This window comes from Aegilops tauschii, chromosome 7 (genome assembly GCF_002575655.3).
Source record: "Aegilops tauschii subsp. strangulata cultivar AL8/78 chromosome 7, Aet v6.0, whole genome shotgun sequence".
NCBI lineage: Eukaryota > Viridiplantae > Streptophyta > Magnoliopsida > Poales > Poaceae > Aegilops > Aegilops tauschii.
In genome coordinates, this window is record NC_053041.3 from 411,501,166 (window position 1) to 411,518,285 (window position 17,120).

A 17,120-nucleotide genomic window follows, 5' to 3' on the forward strand; every position below is an offset into this window, starting at 1 on the left:
AGATCCGCACTAGGGCTCCGTAGTTCTTCCTCTGTTCTTCATAGTTCATCGCGGCCCTCAGTAGATTTGATTTTTACTGCCTCTTTTTGATCTTAGTATAGGATAGAACTAGTGCGGCGGCTCTTTAGCACTCATTTCAAATGCAAGTAGGCCTCTTTTTACTGCATAAAGGCCTCATTCGAGCTCAAGAACTTCCCTCACGTCTGTTTTTAGGTCTAGAAATTTTCTTTTTCTGTCGACCACTTGATCCAAATTATTTACCGCCATGTGTGAAACTTGTTTTCACCACACTTAGTAAAAAAACTGCACTCGTTGAGTCATGGCGGGTTACATTTCCAGTTTAAAGAAAACACGCGCCGTAGAATCTTCCGGCTTAAAGGAGACCATGCACCATAGAATTTCCGGCTCATCCGTGATAAGGCCGTAGACAATTTTGAATTACTCTTGACATCTTTTCTGCGGCTTAGATAACTCAATGTACTCAGATATATATCATTAGGCCCCTCCGTAAGCCGCCACTTAACACTGAACTACAACTTTCCTCCGGCTTATACTTAAACCAGACGTTCCTTTTATCATAGGCTGCCGACTTTCACCATGCCTCCCAAAGCTCCTAAGGCCTCCATTACTTGCAATTGGATGAGGTCCAACGTCACCAATGAGACCCTAGCGGATTTTGTCAAGTCAGGCCACTTGCCCAAGAAGGACGTCATGTCCTACCGTGCCCCTGACCCATCAGAGGAGAGACCACAGCCAAAGGAAGGAGAGGTGGTCATTTTTGCGGATCACATGAGCCGGGGCTTCGCACCACCCAGCTCAAAGTTTTTCAGAGACGTTCTGAATTTCTTCGATCTGCGGCCTCAGGACATAGGACCCAACTAAGTGTCCAATATCTGCAACTTCCAAGTGTTCTGCGAGGTTTACCTTGGAGAAGAACCCAGTCTGCTGCTCTTCAGAGAGCTTTTCTATTTAAACCGCCAGAACGAGTGCGCCAACGGGCCAAGTTTGGAACTAGGCGGCATCTCCATCCAGCGGCGCAGGGACTGCCTTTTCCCTTACGCAGAGCCGCCGAGCCACCCCAAAGACTGGAATCTGACGTGGTTTTACTGCCAAGACACGTCGCCGGCTGATGAGAGTCCGTTGCCCGGCTTTCGCCCCTCGCGTCTGGAGCCGACTCACCCACTGTCAGACAAGCTGACTCAAGCAGAGCGCCAACCTCTGCTCCCCACCATCAACAAGATCAAGGCTCTCCTGGGCAATGGTCTGAACGGAATCGATCTGGTCCGGGTCTGGATCTCGTGGCGGGTGATCCCATTGAGCCGCCGCCCCGGCTTAATGTGTGAGTACACGGGCCGAAAGGATGACCCCCAGAGACACAGCCGCAACGATCTTCCTGAAGATGTTGCAGAGGAGATGACCAAGGCTCTCTTGAACGAGAGCCTGGCAGACTGCGGAAGGACCGGCCTAGCCCCCTTCTGCAAGACCAACCCAGCCCCAGCGGTAAGCCGCTGATCTGAACATCTTATCTGCATATAGCTTTCATCTGAATCGTTTTAAGAAATCATCATTGTATTTTCCAGGCTGATGATAAGTTCTGGCGGGTCAAATATGACCATGAGGCGGCCAAGAAGGCCGGAAAGGCGAAGAAAGCCGCCAAGAAAACCGCCCCTCGCAAAAAAGGAAATAGGCCTATTGCTTCAGAGCTGATGCAACTAAGCGACAGCTTCGAGTCAGAGGTAACCCCTGAGCCTGTAAGTCCTTGTTGTACTTTGTTGTTTACTTCTGTCCGCCTTATCAATACCTGTTTATCAATAGGACGACACCGGAGCAAGTAACCCGGTGGTTGAAGAGGTAACGACATTTTCCTCCGACTCGGAGCCCTTGCCAAGGCTGAAAATCCGAAGGGTAACCCGGAAAGTAAGCTTTTCACATCCTTTAGCTTATCAAGACCCTCAATTTATTTTGAAGCAACAGGTGCATGAGAGCCGGCGGCACACCCGGACCAACAAGGACACCGACCTCTCCTCCGGGTTACCTGACGCATCGAGGAAGCGCCGAACTGAGGTTATTTCCCACTTGTACCCTTTTCATCCGTTGGCGGGTGTTATACGTCAGCCACTCAATTCTTCTGACTCAAATTATCAGGAGACCGCCCCCTCTTCGGGCGACTCTATGCAGTCGAGTCTTCCGGCTTTCAAGACCGCGCCCGGGTAATGATAACCATCTCATGTTATACTTGTCTTTACTTACCCTTTTGTGCTTAACGTTTCTGTACTTTCAGTGCCCAAGCCAAGCTCACCAAGAGGGCGAAGAAGGCCAAGCCAGTCGAAGAGCCGGAGTTGCCTGAGCCGGAGGCAGCAGATCAAGAACCGCCAGCTGCCTCCGCTCCCGAAGCCGCCGCTCCAACCAACAAGGCAGCTGCAGAAGCTTCTGCTAACCCGGAGGCCTCCGGCTCGGCTCAACCAGCAAATGATCCGGACGTGGTAATCACCCGGACGGAATTTGTTGAGCCGGGGAGACCTACCGCACTGGCCAAGTGCTCCGCCAAGGGGGAGTTGCTACAGCCCCACCGGGTGAACCTGGACCTCTCCGACTACGCCAACCTGAGCATTGGAGAGCTCGTCTCTGGCTACATCAGCCAAGTGCACAAGAGCCGGGACGCAGAGGTTGCCATGGTGAACCAGATCCAGCAGAAATCTGAGGTATCATTCTGATGTCCTCTTACTTACTGCATAGTTACCTTTACCATGCTAGCCCCCAAGTCGACGACTTATGATTGAATATGTTGTAGACTTAGGTTCCGGCTTACTCAATTGAACCGGCAGTTTGTAGATAGAAACGTTCAATATGCATTAGCCCCCAAGTGCCAAGTGTCTTTGCTTGGAAAACGCTTGGGACTTTTTAAATTTACATAGTAACCGTTCATGCCATAACCCGGAAATTTATGCAGGCTGCCGGCAAGAAGTTTGAGGCTGACATCGCTGATCTCAAGAACCGGCTTAAGATGCAAGAAATGGAGACCCGGAAGGCAAATGCCAAATTTGTGTCCAGCATCGTCGCTCAAGAAAAGCTGAAGACCGAATTTGATGCTGAACGGAAAGCCTGGGCCGAAGAGAAGGCCGCGCTGGTGAACCGGGCCGAACAGGCGGAGAAGGCCCTGTCAGAGAAGACGGCCGAACTCTCCGGCTTAAAGCGCCAAGTGTCTCAGATGGTTGCTGCCATCTTCGGTAAGTCATCCGCCGACTTTCATCCAGTTTAAAATTTTGATGCCTCATAACTCACCCTTGTCGGCGGCTTATCCTGTTCTGTGAAACAGGTCCCAGAAGTGCCAACCTCAACCAAAGTGTGGTAACCAAGCTAAAGGCCGTGTACACCCTGGTGGAGCAACTCTACACCGGGTCACAGCGTGCGTTGGCTGTGGTGGCCCTATCCAACGAGGTGCCGACTCACCTGGCGGAGGTTCTTCGCCGGCTCGCCGTTCTGCCTCAACGTATCCAAGAGCTGCGACGGGCCTCTACAAGAGCCGGAGCGATCGCCGCGCTGAGCCGGGCCAAGGCTTTCCTCCCCGAGTTAGACCCGGCGGACATCGCCCTCGGCTACCCAAGTCTGAAGGAAGACGGCACAGCCTTCGATCAAAGAGACTTTGCCGCCTGCGTGAAGGTCGTGCGCCCGGTGGCCACCCTTATCGGGAACGACACAGATCTGACCAAGTACCAGCAGGGTTACAATGCGGAGAATCAGAGGATCCCGACCCCTCGCTATGAAGCCCTGAGTTTAATTCCGCCGGCTCGTCAGCACACCTTCGCCCCGGAGATTGACCCGGCCGGGTTAATTAACGAGGAAGCCCAATTCGAAGCGCTGAGCGGCATCGACTGGAAGTCGTCAACTTTCCAGACCTTGGGAACAGCCGGAGGAGAAGAAAGAGACGAGCCGGAGACTTCAACCCAGCAAGCGTCTTAACTTCTGCAGACGGCTTATAAAACAATGCTCCACCCTTTTGGACTCGATGAGTCTTGTAATAGAGTAGGACCAACACTTTATCTTTGCCGTGCCATCGCGCATGCCCTGAATGCTTGAAGTTTTATTGAAGTTGTCTCCCTTATATTTCTCCGGGTCATTCATTCGCCTTAGTCTCAAATAATTGTCTTTAACCATCCTGCATAGAAAGACGAATCGCAAGTCTCCAGGCGGCTTACCGCCCTGAGAATCATATGTTTAGATGTATAACCCGGAATATGAATCGAAAAAGACTGGTCCTCAATTATATCCTTAATACAGCCGTAATAACACACTTAGCGGCCTGCAAGCATACTTCCGGTTTGAATAACCCGGGTAAGAAGGTTGGTACCTTAATTCCGATTTACTTGTCTTAATGACACCCATTGTGTTCAACTAATACTGTAAATCCAAGTTAAACCGGCAAAGTGAGACCCGGCCGTACACACTTTGAAATGATCAGAAGAAAACTTACTATGAAGCAGAAGAACTTAGGGGCTTCCGGTTCGAATACGACCAGAGACCCGGCCCAAAGGGGTTATGCTAAGATTCGAATGCGATCATATAGCCCCTAGTGGGTGTGGCGATGCCAATCAAGAGGGTATCGACAGCTATGTTCTCTTTGGTTCGAATACAACCTATGTTTGAACAGGAAGCCCCCAAATGACTTTAAGAATTGTTTAACGACGCTGATTCGAATACGATCCACATCGGTTCCCAAAGGGGTTAAACTAAGATTCAAATATGATTAAAGAAAACTCCCCAATGAGCTCGGCACTTTGCCAATCAAATGGGTATCGACAGCTATGTTCTCTTTGGTTCGAATACGACCTATGTTTGAACAGGAAGCCCCCAAGTGATATTATTACTTACGGCTAGATTCGAAGATGATCATAAGCCGGATCCTCCTTCAAGCTATCATGGAATCTTGCAATGAAAACAACACGTGCACATTTGGAGGAGGAAAAAGGACAGAGGTCCTGCTTTATTGCTTATTATAATATATACATGGCTTAGAGAAATATGTACATCATGAGAGCCGGTGACTCAAGTGTAGTAAGGCCGAAGCTGAGCTATGTTCCACGGCCGACGGGTCTCTTCCTCCGACTTACGTGAATCTTTGTGCTCCCGAATATCAATGAGGTAATATGACCCGTTGTGCAAATTCTTGCTGACCACAAAGGGCCCTTCCCAAGGCGGGGATAGCTTGTGCGCATCAGTTTGATCCTGGGTGAGCCGGAGCACCAGATCGCCTTCCTGGAAGACCCGGGATTTAACCCGTCGACTATGATAACGGCGCAGATCTTGTTGATAAATCGCTGAACGAGCTATGGCCACATCACGCTGTTCGTCCAACAAGTCAAGAGCATCTTGGCGCGCCTGTTCATTGTCCGCCTCAACATAAGCCGCCACTCGAGGCGAGTCATGATGTACGTCACTGGGGAGGACTGCTTCTGCTCCATAAACCATGAAGAAAGGGGTGAATCCCGTAGACCTGTTAGGAGTAGTATTGATGCTCCATAACACGGAGGGTAACTCCTCCACCCAACAACCCGGCGTCCGTTGCAAAGGGACCAAAAGCCGGGGCTTGATGCCCTTCAGAATCTCCTGATTAGCTCTCTCAGCTTGACCATTGGATTGAGGATGAGCCACCGACGAAACATCAAGTCGGATATGCTCTCGTTGACAAAACTCCTCCATGGCGCCTTTGGATAAATTGGTGCCATTGTCAGTTATAATGCTGTGTGGAAAACCAAAGCGAAAGATCACCTTTTTCATAAACTGAACTGTCGTGGCTGCATCACACTTGCTAACTGGCTCTGCTTCAACCCACTTGGTAAATTTGTCAACTGCCACCAAAAGGTGGGTCTTCTTATCCTAGGACCTTTTAAAAGGCCCAACCATATCGAGCCCCCAGACCGCAAAGGGCCAAGTAATTGGGATCATCCTCAGCTCTTGAGCCGGCACATGAGCCCGTCGTGAGAACCTTTCGCAACCATCACATTTACTGACCAAGTCCTCCGCATCAGCATGAGCCGTCAGCCAATAAAAACCATGACGAAAAGCCTTGGCCACAAGAGACTTTGAGCCGGCGTGATGGCCACAATCCCCTTCATGAATCTCATGCAAGATCTCTTGACCTTCCTCAGGGGAAACACAACGCTGAAATGCTCCCGAAACACTGCGGTGATGCAACTCGCCATTGATAACAATCATTGACTTAACTCGCCGGGTTATTTGTCTGGCCAAAGTTTCATCCTCAGGTAATTCTCCCCGGGTCATGTAAGCCAGATAGGGCATTGTCCAGTCCGGTATGATATGGAGAGCCGCCACCAGTCGTGCCTCCGGGTCAGGGACAGCCAAGTCTTCCTCTGTAGGCAACTTAACAGAAGGGTTATACAGGACATCCAGGAAAGTATTAGGCGGCACCGGCTTTCGCTGAGAGCCCAGCCGGCTTAGGGCATCAGCTGCCTCGTTCTTCCTGCGATCAATGTGCTCTACTTGGTAGCCTTGAAAGTGCCCAGCAATGGCATCAACTTCGCGGCGATAAGCCGCCATAAGAGGGTCCTTAGAGTCCCACTTGCCTGATACTTGTTGAGCCACTAAGTCTGAGTCACCGAAACACCTTACCCGGCTCAAGCTCATCTCCTTAGCCATCCGAAGACCATGGAGCAAGGCCTCGTACTCAGCTGCGTTGTTAGTACAAGGAAACATCAATTGTAGCACATAATGAAACTTATCACCCTTAGGGGAAGCTAACACGACTCCAGCCCCCGAGCCCTCCAACTGCCTGGACCCATCAAAGTGAATAGTCCAATATGTGTTATCCGGCTTTTGCTCGGGCACTTGTGACTCTGTCCAATCATTGATGAAATCCACCAAGGCCTGAGACTTAACAGCAGTGCGTGGCACATATTTGAGACCATGAGGTCCGAGCTCGATAGCCCACTTAGCCACTCTCCCTGTGGCCTCTCTGTTTTGGATGATATCACCAAGAGGGGCAGAACTGACCACAGTGATGGGATGACCCTGGAAATAATGCTTAAGCTTCTGGCTCGCCATGAACACACCATAAACAAGCTTCTGCCAATGCGGATACCGCTGCTTGGACTCAATGAGCACTTCGCTGACATAATAAACCGGCCGCTGAACCGGATGCTCCTTACCCTCTTCCTTGCGCTCCACCACCACGGCCACACTGACGGCTCGCGTGTTAGCAGCCACATACAGCAATAAGGGCTCCTTATCAACCGGAGCAGCAAGGACTGGGGGCTCTGCCAGCTGCTTCTTCAAATCCTCAAAGGCAGTATTAGTTGCATCATTCCAGACAAAGTTATCAGATTTCTTCATCAACTGATATAATGGCATGGCCTTCTCACCCAAACGGCTTATAAATCGGCTTAAAGCAGCGATGCGACCCACCAAGCGCTGAACATCATTTATACACGCCGGCTTAGCCAGGGAGGTGATGGCCTTGATCTTCTCCGGGTTAGCTTCAATGCCTCTGTCAAAAACTAAAAAACCCAAGAGTTTGCCTGCAGGAACACCAAAGACACACTTGGCCGGGTTAAGCATCATCTTGTAAACCCGGAGATTATTAAAGGTTTCCCTCAAATCATCTATCAGGGTTTCCTCTTTTATAGATTTAACTACAATGTCGTCCACATAAGCATGAACATTGCGCCCAATCTGTTTATGAAGACAGTTCTGTACACAACGCTGGTAAGTCGCCTGTGCACACTTGAGTCCAAAGGGCATAGACACATAGCAGAAGGCTCCAAAGGGAGTGATGAACGCCGTCTTCTCCTGGTCCTTAACTGCCATTTTAATCTGATGATATCCCGAATAAGCGTCCAGGAAACTTAAGCGCGCACAACCTGTCGTAGCATCAATAATTTGATCAATACGGGGGAGGGCAAAAGGATCAGCCGGACACGCCTTGTTTAAGTCCGTATAATCCACACACATCCGCCAATTGCTGTTCTTCTTGAGCACGAGCACCGGGTTAGCTAACCACTCTGGGTGAAAGACTTCAACAATAAACCCGGCCGCCAAGAGCCGGGCCACCTCTTCACAAATAGCTTTCCGCCTCTCCTCATTGAACCGCCGAAGGAACTGCCTGACCGGCTTAAATTTCGGATCAACATTGAGAGTGTGCTCAGCGAGTTCTCTAGGTACACCTGGCATGTCAGAAGGTTTCCATGCGAAGATGTCCCTATTCTCACGGATGAACTCGATGAGCGCGCTTTCCTATTTTGGATCCAGGTTGGCACTGATGCTAAACTGCTGAGATGAATCTCCTGGAACGAAATCAAAAAGTTTAGTCTCATCAGCCGACTTAAATTTCATTGCCGGCTCATGCTCCGTAGTCGGCTTTTTCAGAGAGGTCATATCTGTTGGGTCAACGTTGTCTTTGTAAAACTTCAACTCCTCTGTTGCACAAACAGATTCTGCATAAGCTGCATCGCCTTCCTCACATTCCAAGGCCACCTTCCGGCTGCCGTGAACCGTAATGGTCCCATTATGACCCGGCATCTTGAGCTGTAAATATACGTAACACGGCCGTGCCATGAACTTGGCGTAAGCCGGCCGCCCAAATATGGCATGGTACGGGCTTCTTATCTTGACCACCTCAAAGGTCAATTTTTCCACCCTGTAGTTGTTCTCATCTCCGAAGGCCACCTCCAGCTCGATCTTGCCGACTGGGTAAGCCGACTTACCAGGTACCACACTGTGGAAAATAGTGTTTGATTGGCTGAGATTCTTATCAATCAACCCCATACGACGAAATGTCTCATAATAAAGGATGTTGATGCTGCTGCCTCCATCCATGAGTACCTTAGTGAACTTATATCCTCCCACCTGAGGAGCCACCACCAGGGCCAAGTGACCCGGATTATCCACCCGAGAAGGGTGATCCTCCCTACTCCACACTATAGGCTGCTCAGACCACCGCAAGTAGCGTGGAACCGCCGGCTCAACAGCGTTCACAGCCCTCTTATGAAGCTTCTGATCTCGCTTACACAGACTGGTGGTAAACACATGATACTGCCCACCGCTAAGCTGCTTTGGATTGGTCTGATAACCTCCCTGCTGTTGTTGATGACCCTGGCCAGACTCCTGATTAAAGCCCCCTTGACCGTTCTGAGGGTTAGAATTTGAGCCGCCGCCCGGGCCATGTAAGCCCCCGGCGCCTGAGCCGCCGCCCGGGCCATTGTAATTCAAGGCCTTCATGATTGCACAATCCTTCCATAGATGAGTTGCTGGCTTCTCTCTAGATCCATGCCTTGGACAAGGCTCATTCAACAGTTGTTCCAGCGTCGGGCCTGACCCGCCGCCTCGGGGAGGGGGCCTCCCCTTGCGTCGCTGGTTATTACCTTGTGAGCTGGCGTTGGCTACAAACTCTAGGCTGCCATCGGCCTTGCGCTTGCCCCCTCCTTGGTTTCCCGGGTTATGCTGAGGACCCTTGCCATTGCCGTTCTTCTTTCCCTTCCCTGTCCTTTCATCATCTGAAGCGGGGTCCTTGGTACCATCAGAATCGGCGTATTTGACAAGAGCCGCCATCAGTGTACCCATATCATTGCAGTCGCGCTTAAGCCGCCCGAGTTTCATCTTCAGGGGCACAAAACGACAATTCTGCTCCAACATTAAGACTGCAGAGCCGGCGTCCATCTTATCCGAGGAATGTATTATCTCCTTAACCCGGCGAACCCAATGTGTCGTAGACTCACCCTCCTGCTGCTTGCAGTTAGTCAAATCCACAATTGACATAGATTGCCTACAGGTATCCTTGAAGTTTTGGATGAACCGGGCCTTCAGCTCAACCCAAGACCCAATGGAATTCGGTGGTAGCCCTTTCAACCAAGTGCGGGCAGTCCCATCCAACATCATAGTGAAGTACTTAGCCATGGCCGCCTCACTGACCTCCAGCAGTTCCATAGCCATCTCATAACTCTCGATCCAGGCTGCGGGTTGTAAGTCTGCTGTGTAATTAGGCACCTTCCTAGGGCCTTTGAAGTCCTTGGGTAGACGTTCGTTGCGGATAGCTGGCACTAAACAAGGGACACCCCAGTCCTGGTAGGGATACCCACGTCGACGGAAGCCGTCGGATAAGCTAGGGGAGTCTGGTAAGCCGTCAGCTGGGGCACCTGCTCCGCCTCTTGCCGTGCTCTGTCTTGGTCTGCTGCGTGAAAGGCTCCGTTATGAGCCGGGCCATGGCCAGGGGGCGGGTCATGGCGTCGGACGTTACTTGAGCCGGTCGCTGAGACCATGTGCCTGCTGTAACTCGGGCTCCGGCCTGGACGAGGGGTCGAGTGGATCCTGTCCCGGCTGTAGGAGTACGCCTCTTGCTGCGCCAGTGCTGTCTGAAGGAGTTCCCTGACCCGGCGGGTTTCAATAGCCGTCGGAGAGTCGCCGTCAACTGGGAGAGCCGCCAGCCGTGCCGCCGCGGCGACCATGTTCTCCAGCGGGTTGTTATAATGACCCGGGGGTATTGGCACGTACTGAGGCGGGGCAGGGGGCACCTGGGGAGGCCCCATCACTTGTGGCTGAATAGGGGTCCCAGACCCGGGCACTATGACCCCTGGCGGGTTACTAGAGGTTTCGTGGATCGTAAACCGGAGGGAGTCGAGATTGGGCCTTTTGATGCCTCCTTCTCAGGACCTCATTGGACGCGTTTTGATCCATCGTGAGCCGGAAGGACTGTGCTTGAATCAACTGGGTTTAGGCGTCGAGAGCCGCCCTTTCCGCAGCCATCCTGATCCCTTCTGCTGCCAGATCCTCCTTAGCTTTCACTAGATCAAATTTTAACTGCGCCACCTCCACATCATGCTGAGCTTGATCCGCCGGGTCAACCGTGGCGGTTAACAGGGCCGTCATCCTGTCCGTGAGATCCATTAGCACCTGAGCCGGCGAAGGCACCGGGGTTCCCGCTCCAGCAGCAGGGTTCTGAACAGGCTGTGCACCGGCCATAAAGACTCCGACCTGACTTGGCGGCTCAAACGGGTCCAGAATACTGTCACTGTCGGAACAACCCATGAGCCTGCCATCTTGAAGTTGATACAGCGAATTTGACTCATCGGTGGCCGACTCGCCGTCAGAGCCGGCGGCCGTCTCATCACCAGATCCAGATCGATCAGAGTCCTCCATGGATACATCCCACAAAAGCATGCCTTAAGGCAGGCCGGGCCCGGGCGGGTCGTGCACGCTGAGCCGTCTCGATGAGATCGGCGCAGAGATCCGGCTCAGGGCCCGGCTCACCAATCTTGCCAATGAAAACATGAATTCCGCCGAAGGGGACCCGGTACCCGTACTCAATTGAGCCGGCGTCGGGGCCCCAGTTTGCATCGTCGATGTAGAGCCTGCCGCGACGACTCTTGGTCATCCGGCCCACAACGTATCCCTTGAGCCCTTCGAAGCTGCCCTTCAAGAACTCAAATCCACCGTGCGCTGGCCCCACGGTGGGCGCCAACTGTCGTGGAATTGTCACGGCAGATGTCCTTGAGCTCGGACTTAGTCGTGGAGCCATCACAGCTAGGAAGCTTGAAGGGGTTAGGCGGGACAAGGAACACGAGGGTTTATACTGGTTCGGCCCCTTACGGTGAAGGTAAAAGCCTACGTCCAGTTGAGGTGGTATTGATTAGGGTTTCGATGACCAGGGAGCTAAACTGCTATGCCTGGCTCTCGATGAGGTCTTGCTTGTCCCTAAACCGCTGCCGGGTCGTCCCTTTATATAGGGAGGCTGACGCCCAGCAGCTCTCAGAGTCCCGGCCGGCTCATAAAAGTGTCCGGCTCGGACTCTCAACTATTCTTGCCTTGCACTACAAGTTCTACCATAATGATGATTGTGACTACGGGCCTTAAGCCATATCCGGGTCTTAAGCCCATCTTTGGCCCACCGTCTTCAAGCTTGGCGCCGGGCTTCTGGCAATGACCATATGAGTAACCCGGCCCCTCTTGGCGGGTGACTCTAAGATCTATATCCTCAACATCGAGTTTTGTTTTTTGTTTTGCATTTTGTTCATGTCATGCATCTCATATCATGTCATCATGTGCACCTCATTTGCATACGTGTTCGTCTCATGCATCCGAGCATTTTCCCCGTTGTCCGTTTTGCAATCCGGCACTCCCACATGCACCGGCGCACCCCTCTTGTCTCTTTTTGTGAGCGGGTGTTAAACGTTCTCGGAATGGACCGAGGTTTGCCAAGTGGCCTTGCTACACCACCGGTAAACCACCTGTCAAGTTTCGTTCCATTTGGATGTCGTTTGATGCTCCAAACGGTTAACCGGGTAACCGCAAAGGCCTTTTGAGTGTGCAGCCCAACACCCCTCCAAAACAGCCCAATAACCCATCTAAGTCACTTCCATGCTCTCCGCCGTTCGATCACGATCGTGTGGGCAAAAACCGCACTCCATTTGGAGTCTCCTAGCTCCCTCTACCTATAAATAAGTGATTCCCCCGGATTTTTCGCGCAGACGAAACCCTAGCCCGCTCCCTCTCCGCCGCCGGACACGTCCGTCCCGCGCCGGACGAAACCGCTCCCGCGCCCGCAGCACTCGCGAGCCGCCACGTGGCAGTCGCCGCTGCCCCGCCGCCGCGGCCCGGCGAGCCCGAGGAGGGCCCGCCCGAGCCCGTCGCCGCCCGCACCCGAGCGCGCCTTCCCGTCGCCCGTCCCCGCCGCCTCGTCACCTCCGCCCGTCGCCCGCCGACCTCCGCCGCCGCCGCCTCCGCCGACTGCCGCCGCCGCACCTCTCGCGCCGGCGCCGTCCGAGCTCGCCGCCGCGCGGGTGCGCCGCCTCCGCGCGCCGCCCGAGCCGCCGCACCCTCCGCGCCGGATCCGCCTCCTCCGGTCGACCCGTCGCCCGCCTTCCTCGCCCCGACCTCCGGCCGCCCTCTCCCTCTCCAACTCCGGCGTCTACTCCGGTGAACCTCGAAGTTCGTGCCCGAAGCCCTAGATCCAGATCCAAAAACGACGGTTGACCCCGAATTTTCCTCTTAAGTCTTTTTTTCTGTCACTTTATGTTGCTCTGTTCATCATGGCATATCTCATTGCATACTGCTCCGTTTTGCATGCATGATATATTGAAATGTTCGTCACAAGATGCTCTTCATTTTTTTCCATTGTGCCATGCTCGTTTGAGTTCATCTTGATGCTCAAATCTCTGGTGCAAGAGTGCTATATGATGTTTACTGCTGTTATTTATCAGAACTTGATGTTTTGTTATTTTTGTTGCATTTGATGTGTGCATCTTATGGGCATGAACTCTACAGGTGTTTTGATCTATGCCATGCAATCTTTACAGAGGTGTATGCCATGTATTTTTGTGATCTATGTGGTGACTAGCACAAGTATGAAACTAGGCTTCGTGATGTTTCTGTTTTCAGGGACTTAGGATTTTGCTGTCTTTTACCTGCTGTTATTTTGTTGCCATGTATCCATGTGGCTACAGAGAGATCCATGCTTCTTTTGGGTATGTTAAGTAAGGATGTTTTGTAGATATAGTTGTGCTCTATCCATCCATGCCCCTGTTTGCAATTATGGCGTGTCGTAGCATGTCTTAATCTTGCTCTACTTTTGCTATAAAATATTCCTGGCAGATTGTTAACATGATATTCAATTTTGCCAAGGTTGTTGTAGTTGATCCATACATGCTATGAACTTGGTTTTGCCATGGTTAGCTTCATGAACATGCCATCTTGCTGTAGGTATGCTTGTTTTTTCATGCATTGCTTTGTGATGAGTGAATCGAGCTCACAAAGATGCCTTCATAATTTTGTTAATGCCATGTTCTATTTTCTGCTAAGTCTGAATCTGTTAACGAAACTTGCTATGTTTACATGGGTGCTATCATATCTTCAAATCCTTTTTGGCTCATGGTCAGTAAGAGACTTTTGTGCTATGCTTTCAGTAGATTCATGCCATGCCTTGGTTTTCTATGATAAGTTCCTGTATCATGTAGATTGCTTGCTCTGAACATTGCTACCTGATGCTGTTTCAGTCATGTTCAGTATCTTCACCAAGTCTGTGAAGCTGATATCTTTTGCACTTTTGTCATGCTTGTTTGAACCTGTTATATTGTGATCTAGTCGTAGCTCAGTGTTCATCTTTTGCCAATCATCTCCTGTAGATCACTACCATATGCTTTGTTGCTATGTTGGGGTGCTGTAGCATAGTTACTTGATGTATTCTAAGTGCTATCATGCTGTTAATCACAGATTCGTGTTATTCTTGTTTTGCTCGCCATTTGCAAACCGTGCATCCGTTTCCGGTGATCTTTATATCGATTTCGATCGAAATCATCTTATCTTTCCAATGGCATACTTGGTTTGCCAAGTGGATGCCCTGTTTATCCTTTTTCTTCCGGAGCACGCATATGCATTGCATTTCACATCTCGCATATCATGCATGTATTGCATCATGTTGCTTGTGCATTTCCCGTGATTGTGGTTCCATTGCTTGTGTTCTTGCTATGGGTAGAGCCGGGAGACGAGTTTGTGAACGAGGAACCTGTTGAGTACGCTTACGAGGATCAAGCTTTCGACAACTCTAAGAACCTTGCAGGTAAGATGACCATACCCTCGAAATCACTTCTATCTTTGCTTTGCTAGTTGCTCGCTCTATTGCTATGTTGCGCTACCTACCACTTGCTATATCATGCCTCCCACATTGCCATGTCAAGCCTCTAACCATCCTTTCCTAGCAAACCGTTGTTTGGCTAAGTTACCGCTTTTGCTCAGCCCTTCTTATAGCGTTGCTAGTTGCAGGTGAAGTTGAAGTTGGTTCCATGTTGGAACATGGATATTTTGGCATATCACAATATCTCTTATTTAATTAATGCATCTATATATTTGGTAAAGGGTGGAAGGCTCGACCTTATGCCTGGTATTTTGTTCCACTCTTGCCGCCCTAGTTTCCGTCATACCGGTGTTATGTTCCTTGATTTTGCGTTCCTTACGCGGTTGGGTGATTTATGGGACCCCCTTGACAGTTCGCCTTGAATGAAACTCCTCTAGCAAGGCCCAACCTTGGTTTTACATTTGCCCACCTAAGCCTTTTCCCTTGGGTTTTCGCGAGCCCGAGGGTCATCTTTATTTAACCCCCCCGGGCCAGTGCTCCTTCGAGTGTTGGTCCGAACCGAGCAGCCTGCGGGGCCACCTCGGGGAAACTCGAGGCCTGGTTTTACTCGTAGCTTGACTTATCCGGTGTGCCCTGAGAACGAGATATGTGCAGCTCCTATCGGGATTTGTCAGCGCATCGGGCAGCTTTGCTGGTCTTGTTTTACCATTGTCAAAATGTCTTGTAAACCGGGATTCCGAGACTGATCGGGTCTTCCCGGGAGAAGGTTTATCCTTCGTTGACCGTGAGAGCTTATAATGGGCTAAGTTGGGACTCCCCTGCAGGGTATTATTTTTCGAAAGCCGTGCCCGCGGTTATGAGGCAGATGGGAATTTGTTAATGTCCGGTTGTAGAGAACTTGTCACTTAACTAAATTAAAATACATCAACCGTGTGTGTAACCGTGGTGGTCTCTTTTCGGCGGGGTTCGGGAAGTGAACACGGTTTGAGTTATGCATGAACGTACGTAGTTTCAGGATCACTTCTTGATCATTTCTAGCTTCGCGACCGTTGTGTTGCTTCTCTTCTCGCTCTAGTTTGCGTATGTTAGCCACCATATATGCTTAGTGGTTGCTGCAGCTCCACCTCATTACGCCATCCTTTCCTATAAGCTTAAATAGTCTTGATCTCGCGGGTGTGAGATTGCTGAGTCCTCGTGACTCACAGATTCTACCAAAACAGTTGCAGGTGCCGACGATACCAGTGCAGATGACGCAACCGAGCTCAAGTGGGAGTTCGACGAGGAACGTGGTCGTTATTATGTTTCGTTTCCTGATGATCAGTAGTGGAGCCCAGTTGGGACGATCGGGGATCTAGCATTTGGGGTTATCTTATTTTCCTTTGGATTTGACCGTAGTCGGTCTATGTGTGGATTTTGGATGATGTATGAATTAATTTATGTATTGTGTGAAGCGGCGATTGTAAGCCAACTCTCGTTATCCCATTCTTGTTCATTACATGGGATTGTGTGAAGATGACCCTTCTTGCGACAATACCTACAATGCGGTTATGCCTCTAAGTCGTGCCTCGACACGTGGGAGATATAGCCGCATCGTGGGCGTTACAAGTTGGTAATCAGAGCCATCCCCGACTTAGGAGCCCCCTGCTTGATCGAATCGCTAGCGTGGTTGAGTCTAGAACAAAAATGTTTTGAGTCTTAGGATTATATATATCGGAGAGTAGGATTCTTTTTACTCCTCAGTCCCTTCGTCGCTCTGGTGAGGCCTCCTGACGTAGAAGTTTTGACTTTTCTCTCCTCAAATTTCACTAAAAAAAAATTTAGGATCACGCGGGTATCTTGGAATCGTTCCGATGGCTTTGTGACGAGAACATTGTTCTTGGTGCCTCCTGACATTTAGGGGTTGTGGCAGTGTCCCGGGGAGTTGAGCTCCGAGGATCGTCGGGGATGGCTCTCTCACAGATCGACGAGGAGAGGATCGTCGGGTAGGATTATGCTAGGCGATGCTACTTGGAGGACTTCAATCTACTCACTTCTACATGCTGCAAGACGGAGGCTGCCAGAAGCGTAGTCTTCGATAGGACTAGCCATTCCCCTCTTATTCTGGCATTCTGCAGTTCAGTCCACCGATATGGCCCTTTACACATATATCCATGCATATGTAATGTAGCTCCTTGCTTGCGAGTACTTTGGATGAGTACTCACAGTTGCTTTTCTCCCTCTTTTTCCCCCTTTCCTTTCTGTCTGGTTGTCGCAACCAGATGCTAGAGCCCAGGAGCCAGACGCCACCGTCGACGATGACTCCTACTACACCGGAGGTGCCTACTACTACGTGCAGGCCGCTGACATCGACCAGGAGTAGTTTAGGAGGATCCTAGGCAGGAGGCCTTGCCTTTTCGATCGTTGCTACTTTTGTGCTAGCCTTCTTAAGGCAAACTTGTTTAACTTATGTCTGTACTCAGATATTGTTGCTTCCGCTGACTCGTCTATGATCGAGCACTTGTATTCAAGCACTCGAGGCCCCTGGCTTGTATTATGATGCTTGTAT